The 15531-nt window shown below is 41.5% G+C and overlaps 1 protein-coding gene across 3 annotated transcripts in view; it reads right to left on the minus strand.

The window, feature by feature from the left end:
* Window positions 1-15531, minus strand: part of C6H11orf24 (chromosome 6 C11orf24 homolog) — an 85064-nt gene that overhangs the window by 68878 nt on the left and 655 nt on the right. For 2 of the 3 annotated variants that reach the window (XM_053946686.1, XM_053946684.1), the window contains exons 1-2: window positions 12244-15433; window positions 10644-11937 (exon numbers count right to left, since the gene is read on the minus strand). The exons of the other annotated variant lie outside the window; for it this stretch is intronic. The gene's annotated coding sequence lies outside the window, so the exon portion shown is untranslated. Of the gene's footprint in view, window positions 1-10643; window positions 11938-12243; window positions 15434-15531 lie in introns of those variants that run through there. 3 annotated transcript variants of the gene reach the window in all.

A 15531-nucleotide genomic window follows, 5' to 3' on the forward strand; every position in this document is an offset into this window, starting at 1 on the left:
AAATGGTGCAATGCAAGCACACATTTTGTTCTCCCTTTAAAACATACAGCTATTAAAGATAGAAAACACATATCTTAGTTTAGCTCCAGACCACTCAGAGATGGGTGAAATATTCATTCAGAAATTCAGGAATAAGTTCATGTACAAGAGAGAACAAAATGCTGTTGCTGAAAGGAATAAAAAAAGGAGGGGGACCTTAGATATGAAACATAAAATTCCTCAGGCTATTATGTTACCCACTTGTGTTAATATCCAATATTTCTTCTTTTAAATTGCAAATTGTATGCCCTGTATTTTAAGGCATCAAATTATACTGCCATATTGAGGATTATTTAAACAATCCCAGTAAGTAGGTCAGTCAGTAATTTACTCTTGGTTTATTAGAGGGTGCTAAAAGAAAAGAGCAACACCGTTATTTGTTAAATGAACAGCTGGACCCAAATTGTTGGGGGAGAAAAAGTCATTAGTTGAGGAAGTGTTTTGTTAAGATTTCTAGTATAATGAGAAGTATGGCAAAACCTTTGTTTACCACAAAAATTTATGTAGGGACCAAACACAATTAGAGCAACCTCCTTTGCACAGCAGGTTGGATTAAGCATCAGAAGGAACAAAGCAAAGAAGAGCTCTGATGACCCAGGGGAACCAAGATGGGGGATGCATTTGGTCTTGTGCAGCCTCATTAGACCAGGTTTTTCCACAGCCAGAGTGGAAAAACTCCAGAAGCTGCTACTGAGTGAAAAAGGAAGAAAAGGATCTCAGTCAAATTTCTTTAGAATCACAAGCAAGAATCATTCAGCTATGATTTTGACATACACAAAGGCAAAAAATTATTAAAATGTGCTTATGAAACCAGAACAGCCTTCTGGCATCAGACCTCAGATATTTACTTGGTAACTAGTCTCCAATTTCCCAGTATTCCCACTGGAAATTCTCTCCAGTACTGTAATGCATCAAATGAATTCTAAAGAGAAGGTATTGATTTTGATGTGTGGCTGCAGGTAAATATATAAGGCTAGAATAAAGCTATTAAAAGGCACTAGCTGAATGGCATAGAAGGGGTGAAAAGGGCAAAGATCTGGTCTTAAAGCTGACAGAACAAGGCCCTGACACTCATTCTTCCTTCTGAAAGCAGCATCAGCAACTCCTCCATGTGAATACTCTGTGATGAGGGATTTTCATGGGTTTGGATAGAGATGGTGGTAATGTCCTGCCTGTGCATCATCATCCTCACCACCACACAGAATGGACAATAGTATGCACTAATGCTTACCATTCATAACAGAGGTAAATGGTAATATTCTTTTGGCTCAGTTATTTTACATCAGTATAACTGTGCCTGGGCTGTGGTAATAAACCAAAAGTTTTCCTGATGTTGGCCTCAAGAGCTTCCTTGAATGCTTGCTCTCAGTTACAGTTTGTCTTTTCCTTTGCTTAGAAACCTTGCTCCATAAAAACAAGTTTTATTAATGAACCTAGCTCTAGCTGGCCTTCTTCAGTGCAAGAGACTGATTTCAAAAGTTCAGCTCCCTTTCCCTCCCTCACAAAGAAATTTCTTTTCATAACCTCTGAAGCAAAAACATAATTAAATTTCCAAATCACTGCTACAGGATTTTATGGGAGACTTAGCTTTCCAGAAGAGTCTGCAATAAATCAGAAAGGCTTTATTAAGAGCTAATTTAAAATATCCTGGTAATTTTTTTGCCCTTACATAAACATAGAGATCAAGCAAGATCATTACATTGTTCTACTATAGAAAAGAAGTAATTTGGGCAGTAAGTAAGAAATGGGTAGTCAGAAGGTCAGTACTGGGACAATCCCTGGTCTCTAGTTCTCAGTTTTCTAAGTTCATAGCCTGTGGAGGGTAACAAGATCTTCCTATTAAATACTGGAGAACGTTAAGCAGTTACAGAATACAATTTTTGAACTTATTACAAGAACCAGCTTTCCACAGAAGGCAGTATGTCCAAGTCCCCACTGTTCAGAGCATTAGGAAACCTTGGACATAGGCATCTGCATTTTCAAGGGCTCAGGAAAACAAGTATAGACACAAAATATTAACTGAAAGTCAATAAATTAGAGTACCAGCCTGATGGGGGAAAAACATTTCATCAGAAATTCATTATCAAGGAAAGGAAGGAAAGCCCTAGATCCTTTTCTGGCACCTGTCTTGTAACAGAGTTTAGTAGCCCAGATACCTCAGACAGTGTTTATTGTGAAAAGTTTATTAGCCCAGATACCTCAAACAGTCTTGTAACTAGGAGTATCAGTTCCTCTTCTCCAGGTAACCAGGAATCAATCCATTTAGGACACCATGCATCACATTTCATCTGGCAATCCAGAAGCCAGCAAAAATTGCACAGCACAAATAGTTGTTTCCTGAAGAAAACACTCTGTCTGCCCATGGACTCTCGAAGTTCATGGCTAATCCTGAGGCACAAGCAGTATGAAGAGCATAGAGTTCGTGTGGAATCCTTCAGGTGGCACAAGCACAGACTGCTGTTTTCTCCAAATTCTGAACCTAAAATCATTCCTGACAGCTGTGGTGACCTCATATGTGTCCAGCCCTGTGTCCTGCCCACAGGATAATGCATAGCTGACTAAACAAACCCAAACAAGAAATTCAACACCTTGCACATGGAATGGCCTGCTAGCACTGAGGAGAGGCTGACAGAAAAACTAACAATTCTCAATTCACTTTGAGATGAGGAGGATGACAGAGACAAAACAGGTAAACAAGTTTATTAGTGTCTTTTGCCAAGGCCATTAGAGAATATGTGTGCCCCTGGCGCAATGTCTAAGCATGTCAGTATTTCCATGGTCAAAGGAATCTTGACCCAAGACAATCAAATGTTGACCACAGGAAGCCACAAAACTAATGCAGTCACCCAAGTTTGTACAGGGTACACAAACTATTCAGGCTCCACAGTCAGAGGGTGTCAGGCATCATGAGCAATGAATCACCTTTTTCACAATTCTCTCCTAAAATAGGAGGACTAAGAGTAGACTCATAAATAAGATTGCAAACTGCAGGAGAGCAAACAAGGATTCAGCAATCCCTTGTTTGAAAGCAAGCTTTACTCTGTGCTGCCGTCGCCCCCACAGAAAAGGCCTTGTCAGTCTGTCCTGTCTATAACTACCATCTCACCACAAGAGGTTACAGAGACACGGTGCATTAACAGATTCCCTCGGCAAAATTTCACTTCAAAAAATACTTTTCTTCAAAAGAAACTGAAAATTCACTTAAAAATTAGATCATCTGGCCCACGAGATATGATAAAACTTTTCACAGCAAGAAACAGACAGATGAACAGCCACACTAAGGCAGCAGGATTTTGCAAAATGCCTGCTCTATAGTGTCTGGCTGATATAATGAATCAATAGATTACTGGCTTATGACCTGTGGAGTTTCCATTCCCTTGCAGAACAGAGAGGAATATGGGCTAGAACATGCTCTAGCAGAACAACTCAGTAGTACAGCACTTGGGCGTTAGCTACAAAATGCTGATGAAAAATACACCAAAAGTAGAGCTCCACCTGGAAATTCCCCTTACTAGTATTTTAACCAAACACATTTTTCTGCCTCAAATAAACAAGCATATGAGGAAAAAATGAACAGCTAAGAACTGTTTGGAATATTTTTTTTCATTTTTAAAGTAACAAATAGCTGGCTTCTACACTGAAGACTTCTCACTTAAGAGGGGCCATTTGGTTTTTAAAAGCTTAACAGAGACTGTAACTAGACCACTGCTGCTTGTCAGATTTGTAATCTGAAATTCCATCCCCAACATAAAAGCAATTGGAAGAAGAATGCAAATGAAGTGTCTGCATTTCTGTGTGAATGCAGAAGGTATCCACACACAGAGCTCAGGTTCAGAGATGCAGCAGCCTCACAAGGGATGCCCACTGAGCATGGCCAGATGGCCAGAGCAGCTCTGACACAGTGCCTGGGAGAGGGGGCTTCGCAGGTAAGTGGCCTCTTTGGGGCAAGGATGATTAGACTGGCCAACCCTGTCCTACAAGCTCTGCCTGCTACACCTAATGGATGGATACTGGATGAAAAGGATAAAAGCCTAGAGAACAGGCTAATGGTTATTATGGGGTGTAACAGGACTGGCAGATTGTACAGACTGTAGCTTCACAAAGAAGCTGAGTCAGGGTAGGATCTTGTAAGCTAAAATCCTGGAATTTATTTCAATAATTCCAAAAAAAACCCCAAAACACATAATTGAAAGCATTGATCTGTTCGGTATATCTATACTTTCTGGACAAAAAGGACAGCAGAAACCAAAAGCATACCTATATCAGATGTTAGGTGTTACTATGAAAAAGTTAAAGTGAATTTATATTATTTAACCATAATGAATAACCATTATAGCTACCTGTGAGGGAGCTATAATAAAGAACAAGTTCCGATTTCAGTCGTGGAGTCCTTTAAAGACATTGCTCTTAAATACCAGGTCTAAGGTTTTCTTGAGGAGATGACTACACTACCAAAAGCAAAGCTGGACTGGGAAAAGGAAGGTTTTTCTTCTGTATTTCTCAGTTTCAGCACAGAAGCTGTTTCAATGCAAAGAATAAAGTTGCTGCATTTCTTGAGGCAGCTGAGGAAAACTTTCAGGGTTTGCTGTGAAGGTGCAGTAATCTCTGCATTCAGCACAACACTGCACATGCAGCAACATCTTTGGCAGCTGGGCCTCACACACAGTGCCCTTTATGCACAGGAACACTAGGCCTGATTAATGCCTGATCTCAAGCCTGGAATTCTGTTCATAAGACAGAGTCTATCAGACTACTTAGAAATTTAATAAGATATTGCTCTTACTCTTAAGGTTCCTCAGTGAAACCAGAGCCTTCCACTGACTTCAGCTTTCCCAGAAAAATCATTGCATCCTGCAGCCACCTACACAGCTGATCCCTGCCATGTCACCTACAGATTTGAACCTAGCAGCCTTTTTGGGGACTAATCATTTATTAGCTGCCAGCAAGTAGCTGTTTTTCCAGAGTAGTTGGGATGTGAACAAGTTGTATTGATAAACTGGGCTCTAAGCCCCTGAGAGAGAGCAGCCTCTCTCTGCTCATGGCAGGTCAGGCATATATGACCTCTCATACTGGCAGACATCTGTTGGGGAAGCAGCTTTCTGACTCGATGGCACATCATGTTCCCCTTTGTGTGGAAAAAAAAAACACTGACTAGAAAAGCCAGAGCTCCTTAAAAAAAAAGGGGGGGTTCCCATTAATATTCAGAAGAATCAAGAAAAATTTCCCCTATCATCAGATGTTCTTTTGCATTCAGGTAATGGGAATGAGAAAGGACAGCAAAGCAGGAGAAGCAAAACTGATTTGCTTTATGCAGATATGTGCAAGCATCTACTCTGATCACTCCATCCATGTTCTCACTAACTCTGAACAGGGAAACTCCTTGTTTATCCTGGTGTGTCACTGACCAAGTTTTACTGTGTGTCTCTACCTCTCCTCAGAGGCATCTTGGAATTCTTCAAAGAGGTAAATAGGCTTGGCATTTATTGACTAGCCTTCAGCTACACACTCAGCACTCTGAATCATGTGAGCCAGACTTCCCTCAGTCTTGGAGCACAGGCTGCTTCTTTGTCAATGCTTCATTAAAGCAGTATTTGCACACTGGGCCCTCCTTGCTCCTGCTGGGGAAACTATACCCTCCCAGAAGGTTGACCCAGGTCTTCAAAACCCACAGAAATTTCAAGAAAGACAAAATTTTCAATCAGCCTTCATCTTGCAAGACCTATCACTGCATTGCCATGACCATGGTTACTTCTGTCAGAAGGCTGAGAAGGAATGTCAGAAAGTTACAGCCAATCAAAATGAACTTTTTTTTCTAGCTCATCTAGAAAGCTGGACACAAGTTTATTCTTCCTCTAAATTACGGGAAAGGGGGAGAACGTGAAAGGCTGAATTTCAGGACAATCTTTTACTTCACTGCAATGCAATTTTTGAACACTCTTAAGTCACATAGCAAGCCTTTGAGGTAGACTTCATTAACTTATTGATAGGGTATGAAAAAGAAGATTAGAAGGACAATGAAATAACAGAGGGAGACAGGAGATTAGTGAAATGTTTCACATGCAAAACCAGAACTGCATTGACGAATCTGTCATCCCAGCCTTTCACTATCCTCTAATGGCACCATTTCCAGTGAAGGATTTTGTGTTTTCATTATGCTCCCTCTGTAAACTGTTAGTGAAGTGTTACAACTAAGAAGAAAAGCAGACAGACAGCTTCTGAGACTGACCAAGAAGAAGGTGCTGTCTGCAGAAAAACAAAGTCAGAAGAATAGGCGGGCATGTCTAGAACACATTACATTCCCTCTTCTCTGATTCTATCCTTCTGTCATTTCAAAGTATCAGCCCACTCACCAACTTCAGAGCTTGCAATCCTGCCTCCTTCATCTACCACTTTGTGGTTTCACACAAATGCCAAAGTCATCAGGATGGAGTCCTTAACAGAGGGAAAAAAAAACAAAAACAACCCTGTCAAGCCAAAAAAACCCCTTGTTGCCAAGGCAAAGCCCAGTCCAGATGTGTTGGTAACTTCTCACTTGCCTGTATGAAAAAATGAATACAGATTAAATTTCCATCTCTTGCCTTCCATTCTGCCTCCAGGAATAACACAGTCTTTCCATACCTTAGAATAGAGGCATCAAGCCTCCTCCATGAACTCCATGGCAGTAATCAAATTTTTTTTCCATGCTTCAGTCCCAGAAAGAGCTGAGAGGAGAGTGAAAAGGTTCTTTACAGTAATATATTTCAATGTGCTTTACAGCCACAAGGAAGCAGGTCAATTATGACAGTTCCTGAAGTGAAAATAACTGAGACAGATTTACTGCATTGCTCTTTGGAGTCCAGCAAGACTTTCTATCATATTTAGTGAAGACATCTTATCAAAGCTGTAATGCCATTGCACTGAGATACACATAGTTATCACAAGCACACTGAGGGAAAGCCTCAAAAGTAAGCACAGACAAATGATCTATTTTTCTTTCACTCTGAGTAAACAAATTATTTATCACAGAGACTTTAGCAGAACTCACCATTACATGAACAAAGTAGGCAACTGGGCATTAGAAACAAAAGTTTGAAAAGCAGAGATAGAGTGCCCACTTTGTGACATTTTACAGTGATCTCTGATTGCCAAAAGAGCAGAGCAACAATCTCTCTCAATCAGCCTAAGCTTAGCACCTTAAATGGATAATGATTTTGAAAAACCAAAGGGAAAGTCACTGAAAATTCCTCCTCTACAGAGTGAAACTTGCCTTGGACCTTCACGAACCTCTCCTGAGGCTGATCAAGTAGTTTTAGGGCCAATGTCATGTAAAATGGTGTGACACTCCCATCTGCAGAATTGTAAGGGTGATACAGCAAAGCAGATATGTAGCACTGTAGAGTTGAATCACCAGAGAAACACCAAGACTCCTGTATGTCTTTCAACATCAAATAAAACCAAAGTGGTTTTTCCCACATAACTCATAGCTGGTACTGTATCCAAATGTCTAACAAAAATTGGCTGGCTTTGGAAGAGATTTTTTCTGGCTTTCTTCCAAACTGTTCTCAAAACTACCTCCATAAGATGCAAGCCTTCAATGTAAAAGACATGCAAGAAAAAATGATGCTCAGTGGTTGCATATATTAAATCCTGAGACATTTTCCACTGTTGCAGGTGTTGATAGATCATCTGGTCCAAACTTACTTCAGCTCAGATTTTTTATTCTTCCCCAAAATACATAAATGAAGTAAAAAAGGACAGAAAGTCCTCATCCTTCCCTCCCCTAAATTAACCTCTTGTATTCTTCCAAAATGTGTAATCAAACGTTAAAAGACATTATTCCCCTTTCTGAGCAAGTAATGAACGTAAACTCCATTTTGCTTGATGGAAATGCTGCAGAGATGCACTCAACTTATTTTCTGCCACTTGACAGAAATACTCTAATTTTTTTTTTTTTTTTTTTTCCCCCAAGGAGAGGAAAAATTCTTGTGCCAGCCCTACACAAATTATCCATGCTACTGCACCATTGCTGGGTAAGGCAGCCTCTCTGGAAACAATAGCTGGGGCTAGAGGTACACATAGGGAAAAGAGAACATTGTGCTTGATTTACTGCCCTTCTCATGGGATTTACTCTTGGCAAAGTGCCTGTGTGGTTTATGTCAGAAGAGATACATGACTTGCATGTACATCCAGTGCTCACTGTGAGGTAACTCTTTCATGCTGATGGAGCATAAAAGGACATGAGCATCTCATGAATTAAAAAAAAAAACCAACAAAACAAAACTCAACCAAAAACACACCTGAGAACCATCCTCCATCAGGAAAAGCCAAAGGCCTGACAGGCTCTGGTAAGAGAGGGAGAAAGATGAATACCCACATATCTCTCCAACAAATCCAAAAGCAGTGATGAGAAGAAAATACTGTTAGGTTTTGTAATTAGATAATGGCAGACAGTGTGAGTGCATGAAAATCTGCAACAAGAACATGAAATAGGCACATTTCTGGATCCTTTTTGCCCTTTTTCTGCTGTTTGGATCATTTCAGAAACAGACACTAATTTTTCCATGTGTGTATTAGTAGAAGTAATGTAGATAAATATAGATGGACAAATAACACTTTGATCAGCATACTCAGGCGGAATCAGATCAGTATCCATCAGAATATTCCATGATCCTGTACTTTAAAAACAAACCAAACAAACAAAAAACCAAAACAAACAAACAAATGAAAAAAAAACTCAAAACCAAAACAACTCCATCCAAGAAAAGCACCCACCCAAATTTTTTTACAAGAACAAAGCTTGCAAGGTGAAATCTGTGGTTCTTCTCTATCACTTAACACACAGGTTCCTACTGCTGTTCACATGGCTGGAGACTGCTCAGTAACAGAACTGCAAATACCATCTCTTTGGATTCAGCAATCTGTAATGGATGAATGCAATTCCTTCTTCCCTTCTAACAGGTGTGGTCCAGGCAGCCCAAAGACTCTGCATAGCAGAACCTGGTTCACTATTTACCATGAGAGATAGTAAGCAGTTCATTGTTTCTTCTGGTGGCCACTCAGGATTAGGTCAGGTGTAACAACTACCTCTGCTTTGACTCTGTTTTAGAGGATTTGGGGGACTGAGAGCACCAGGCATTTTGCTGTAGTTTGTGGAACAAATTTTCTCTGAACTTGCAGAATAATCAGGAATGGGGAATAACACAATGTATCATAACTCCTTGGGACTTTGTAGCCTTGCACTGATTTGCCTGTCTGTGCAGGGAGGAAAAGGTTAATGATAAAAAAAAATTACAGAATTAGCAGCCTTCCTTGTTGATACGACAAAAGAAAATGAAAAATTCAAGCCAATATAATGAATTTCTGAGTAACAATGGAGCTTTGGGAAGACAGTAACAATTCCTCCCTCCAAAGCATAAAAAAATCACAGAGATCAATACAGCTTAAGGGAGACACTTGCCAAGCTCTCAAAGTTTTTGTATAGCAGCCTTCACACAAACTGCACCCAAATTAAGCAAGCAAAGCAAAGACACAGAGACAAGGAAAAGCAACCCCAAACAACCTAAGCTGAGTTTGAAAAAAAAAAAAAGGGGATGGATTCAGGTACAACTCAAGAGGAAATGGAGAACCCTTTTACAACTGCCCTGGAAGTTGCAAATCATGGGCTGGCCTTGGTCCAGCTGGTCACCTGCTGCATGTACCTATGAAGTTAAAGGTGAGCCAAGGAAGTCAAACTTCCAGGATGTGCTACTACAAAGCCATAAGCAATTTTAAAAGCATCCAGAAGTGAGCATTTCATTCCAGGGAAAAAGAAAAAAACCACACACCCTGCCCCCCCCAACAACAACAACAAAAACCCCAACAAAAATAAACAAAAATTCAAACAAACAAAAACCCAAAACAAAAAACCCAAAACAAAAAAACCCAAAACAAAAAAACCCAACACAAAAGGAAAAACTAAACAAAAAAAACCCAACAAAATTAAAACCAAAACAATAAACCACATCTTTATTTAAAATACCTTTTTGATACCTTCCTGTACATTTGTATAACATCTAATATTGTGGGTCCCTTATGCGATTGGGCTTTGTACATGACACTGTAAGAGCAGTAACAGACTTACTGAAATTAGTAAATTCATAATGAATTGGAAGGGCTTTGCCTTAAGGCTGTGAACAATACCCGGAGCCTGTTTTTCTTCAAGTTCCAACCTTTGTTTTCTGTACAAATACCACCTTACTTCTATCTGTACTTCTTACACAGAGACAAGTCAGACAGACAGACATTGGTGAAGGAAAGCAGGAACAAAGCAGTATTTGCTCAATAGCAAATCAGCATTCCTTGCTGAGAACAATAACTGCAGCATTCTTCCAAGGACTGGTGAAATCTATCAACAAACAAAACTAATCTCAGAGAAGAGAGAAAAGAGAGAAAACCAGAAGGGTTTTCAGTGAGTTCTAACTGGCATCCAAACATTTGCTAAAGATGCAGAATTTCTTGAGAGAACTCCCAGCAAATGTAATGTGCATAGTTATTTGCAAATGAATTCTGACTGTTCCTTCCTGCCATGCAATTCTTCATAATTTATTCTCATCTCCCTTTTCCTCTTCCTCTACAACTCGACTTACATTTTGGAAATGCATCCTTTATTTGAGAAACAGGATTTAATATCATCCTAATCAGCTCCAATTTTCTGGGGAGAAGGAAAAAGGAATTGAAATTATTATTGTTTCATTTGCTTACATATGTTCATATGTTAGAAGGGTGTAATAAATCTAGGATCCCTATTCAGAAAAATTTTATTTTCACCATTTTCATGGAAGAAAGGAAGGTTTTCTCCCTGAACATGGAGAATCCCCTTCCCGTACACAAACAGTTTTGGTTTCCAGGCACCTTTTCTAGCCTTCTGTGTCCATTGCCTTCTTTCTAAACAGCAAAATCCAGTTATTATTACAGATAGCACTTACAGTTGAACTCCTCAACCCTCTCCCAGCTTTTTGGGCTGGACACAGCCCAATGTGCACAGAGGCTGTGACGACAACATCGAGTGACAGAGGTTCCTGCACGTGAAGATAACGACATCATTTATATTTGATGGTGGGGAGAAACAAAACCCAAAACAGGACTTATGTAAACCTCTACAGATACTGATTAGCTGATTTCAAACATAAAGAAAAGGGATTATGTTGACATGCAGCAGTGGAGAAAATTTGCCTTTAATCATGGGCAGGCATCTGAGCTTTTATACTCAGCATTTTTTCACTGTGCCCCTACATTGGAGTCACAGAAGACATCTCTATATGCATCAAGAAATTCAAACCTACACATTTTATAAATAAATATCTGCAGACCCTAAGTGAATACAAGGATGTAATTCAGCCTAGGGTTTCTGCAGCTGTTAATAAATCACTCAAGCTACACTCTGGCAGCTTATGACATCAGCAGATCCCCTCAAGTGAATTACAGCCATTAATTTACACAGAGGAGGCTATCATCTGTTATTGACCACCTGCTACTACGAATACATACATTTTTGACAAATTAATAAGACTTTGGTGGGAAGCATCTTTTATTTTCTTCCTAAGTATAGTCACTTGTGATATCCAGCTTTGGGTTTGTGACTGTCTGTCAAAACCAACTCGTGACATCAGCCAGAGGTGGTCACACCTTGATGGCCTGAGTCCACTTGCCAGCATCTCACAGTGGCTGGTGTTTAACATCCTGCTCCTGCACAGAGGAAAGGGACTGATCCTCTCACAGCTACCACAGGAAGGTATTTACTCACCCAGCACACAAAGGAAACAAATTCTCAGTGTGACCATGCCAACAGAAGAGTGTTGTTTGCAATGTGAAACCTGTTACCTCTTCACACATCATTTCTTCGCAGCAGTGAAAGTGATGGCTACAGAGCAACTCCTTGCCCTGCACAGAATATATAAAAAAAAAACCACCATAAATGAAAGATCAGGCTCATTACACCTGATGATTTCCTTTGGCTCCTTCCTTGTAACACTCTCTGCTTCTGCATACTTCACCTCCACTCAGTGATACTGCTGGGCTCCTACATCTGTCAGAACTGATGGTAAGGATTTGGGCACAGTATTTCCAGTTTAGAATTCCAACGCAAGTTTTACATAAGACAAACCACAAGTCATGGTGTGCTTTAAAACTTTTATGGCATGAGGGAGCCTTAGAGCCTGGCAGGTGTGCTAAAGAGCCAGAACATACCTGACAACTCGGCTTTGACACTGGCACAGGAACACTCCCAGATGTCTGTGTCACAGCTGCTGATGCTGGGTCTCTGTAAAAGCACTGCAGAATAAAAGTCAGAAATAAAACCCCAACACCTGCATGGCAGAGTAGAACTGTCAGGCAGGTGATGGACTTTTCAATCATGGTTGTATGTTTGCAGTTCTCCAAATTACCCACTGCCACAGGCTGTAAATCAGATTTGCAAATAAAGTCAGAGTGGGCACACAGAACACCATTTGCTCAGCTAGAGATGCATCTTTTTCAGCTTAAGCTGGATTTGGCTTCATATCAATGGCAAGGTCTTGTTAGGGGTGGTTTGGAAGAGGGAGGCTCAGGGCTGGATTCTGACCCTGCAGCCATGGGCAGAGGTCTGGGCCCACACAAAGCCCCAGAGATCACAGTGCAGCAGCAGCTTCTACATGCAACTCAAGTCTAAGGTTCACCTTTTGCTTCTTAAAAGATATGGCTTGTACAAAACTACTCATCAAATTAATATTTTAGTAACTACAAATTTCCAGTAAAAACTGGATGACCAAAAATGTTTACAATATTAGAGCTGTGCTGTCATAGCATATATGGGATGCTGAAAATGTAAAAGCTATTCCCAAAGTGGGAAAATCTGCAAAAAGCAATTTTTTTAATAACTGTAACAATTTAGGAAAACTACTTTGGGAATTTAAAACTACTGATTCTTGCCAATGCACACTGAAATTTATCTAGGTCTTCGTACATGCTGAAAATCTTTTGTCTTAATAGTACCAGAAAAACAAAAAAGTCTCCAGAAGTCACAAAATCAACACAGATATCCTGAGTAACATGTGATTGAAATTCTTCCACCTTTAACAAATGATTCCATCATTCCCATCCTTTGATAACTAAGTAGAAACAACAGAGGTTTATTACCTAAGATTTTTCTCATGTTCTGGTAAGGATCTAGGCTGATGTGGTAACATTAACTTAGAAAGTAAAATTAATGTTGAAACTAACCTAAACAGTTTCTAAATTGAAGTCTGAACATACTATACAAAATTTAATGAATTACCCAAATTGCATTTAGTGGGAGATAGTTGCCATGTATCTGCTGGTTTCCAAAAAACAAAACAAAAAAAAAAACAACCAAAAAAAACCAAAAACCCCCAAAAAACCAAAACAAACCACCCAAACAAACACAAAAAACCAAACAAAACCACAAAAACCCCCAAGCAAACAAAACAAACAAAATCCAACAATAACAACAAACCAAAAGGCATAAAGGCATATTTAACATAGTAAACTTATTCTTGAAGCATCCTATTATAATTTGACCATGGTCTGATCACCCAGCTTTCTTACTTTCAAAGACAGTATTTTGTCCTATTGACTCAAAGGCCTACAATGCAAAAACATTTCAATGCAGAAGAAATAACAAACTGTAATTGAATTGGAAATAGTGATTATTTTTTCATTAAGCTTCTGTAATTGTTACAAAAAGAAATAAGTCTCAGAAAAATGAATTCTGGGGGGAAAAAAAAAAAAATTGTCCTTTCAGATGTAGCCAGAGCTTTGTCACCAGATCACCTGCTGGAAAGGATGCAAATAGGGGTTTTTCTGTGTGCTGCTTTCAATCACACTAAGGATTCACCAGCCATTGCCAGAGCTATAGAAAACTCTTGTTGCCATAAAGACTGAAGTCAGCATGTTCCAATCTAGTAATATCCAACCTTCCAAGAGGACTGTAGCCATTCCCATAAACCTACAGAGCAACCTGGTGCACTACAAAACAATATACACACATTGTTACTAAGATTATCACAGTGCAATGCTGCTGACAGTCCATTCTGGTTTGAATTAAATATCTTAGACATTTATAATTCACCTGTAAAAGTCTATCTTAACCTGGTTTAGCAACTGGGCAGGCAAAATCTCAGCTTCAGATGCAATTTCTTGTTATCAAATTAGAGTAAAATCAATTTGCCTAGCAATTTGGCTTGTTGAGACACATGGCATTTCCAAGTATCGTCTCACTGGTGTTATTAAAGCAAAATCAAACAAAGTCACATGCAAAATTACGTTCAATTGAAAACCTTTAGCATCCGACTATGCATAAAGCTGAGATTTTGGTATTCTGGGTGAGTAGCTGTTGACAGGATAGGTGTTACACGGAAAAGCTTTCCCTCTTCCACAGATGTTTCTGGTTGCCTTAGAATAAACAATCTAAAAGCTTTGAAAAACTTATAAAAATAAAGCTCCTATTCGAGAATACTTTGTACTGCCACAAGCTTATTGTACAACAAAATACAGAATATGCACCATGAAACATCACGCACATCGTACAATTCCTGAACTTCCAGCAGGAAAACGTTGCCCTCCGAGCTTTCCAAGCCCCACGAACGTAGTACCGCTCCAAAGCTACAGCATTAACAAGCTTTTTTTCCCCACAATCGCGTGTAATTCTGCCCGTTCCCGCCCTCAGGCGGTATCGTAGCCGTGCCTCCCCGCCCCGCTATCGCGACGGGGCGCGACACTGGCGGCGCCGCCTTTGTTCGGGCGCGGGGGCACGGCCGCACCCCGCCCCGCCACCGGGGGGGCGCTCCTGCCGCCACGGCCCCGTACAGGCCGCGACCACCGTCCGCCACAGGCCCCGCCGCCGCTGCCCCGGACAGAGGAGGGGAAAGGAGGGACGTGCCGTTCCAGCCCCTCCAGCCCGCGGGGGCCATTTCTAAATGCCTCTGTCAGGCAGAGGCGCGGGGGGGAGCAGGTGCCGGAAGATCTGAGTTTGCGGTCTCACTCCCCTCTCAGGCGGGGCAGGGGGAAACTGTCGCCTCCCGGACCCCCGAGACCAGCACGGCAGGGGACCCACGAGGCGGCACAAGGAGACGCATCCCAGCTCCATCCCAGTGCGCGCCCCGCGGCGGCGAGTCCCCCGTGTTTAAAGGGCAGCACCGCGCGGAGGGATCCCGGAGCAGGACTTCTTCCCGCACACACGGCCGTGCGGGGCGGCCCGGGCCTCGTTCCCCTTCCTCGGCCAGATCCCTCCGCCGCGCCAGGCGGTCATGGGCCCCGCAACCGCCTCCGTCCCCGCTCCGCGGCCGGACGCGCTGCCCCGACTGCCCCCGCGCCGCCCGCGGTGAAGCGGCGGCGAGAGGAGGCGGAGGCGAGGAGCGGCGCGGCTGGGGGCGGGCTGTGTTTCCCTGCGAGCGGTGTATCCTTCCGCGGAGTGCGCTGTTGCGGGTGTCCGCGGTGTCCCTCCGCCGCCTGGAGCGCAGGGGCACTCGGCGTCTCCCC

This window comes from Vidua chalybeata, chromosome 6 (genome assembly GCF_026979565.1).
Source record: "Vidua chalybeata isolate OUT-0048 chromosome 6, bVidCha1 merged haplotype, whole genome shotgun sequence".
Lineage (NCBI taxonomy): Eukaryota > Metazoa > Chordata > Aves > Passeriformes > Viduidae > Vidua > Vidua chalybeata.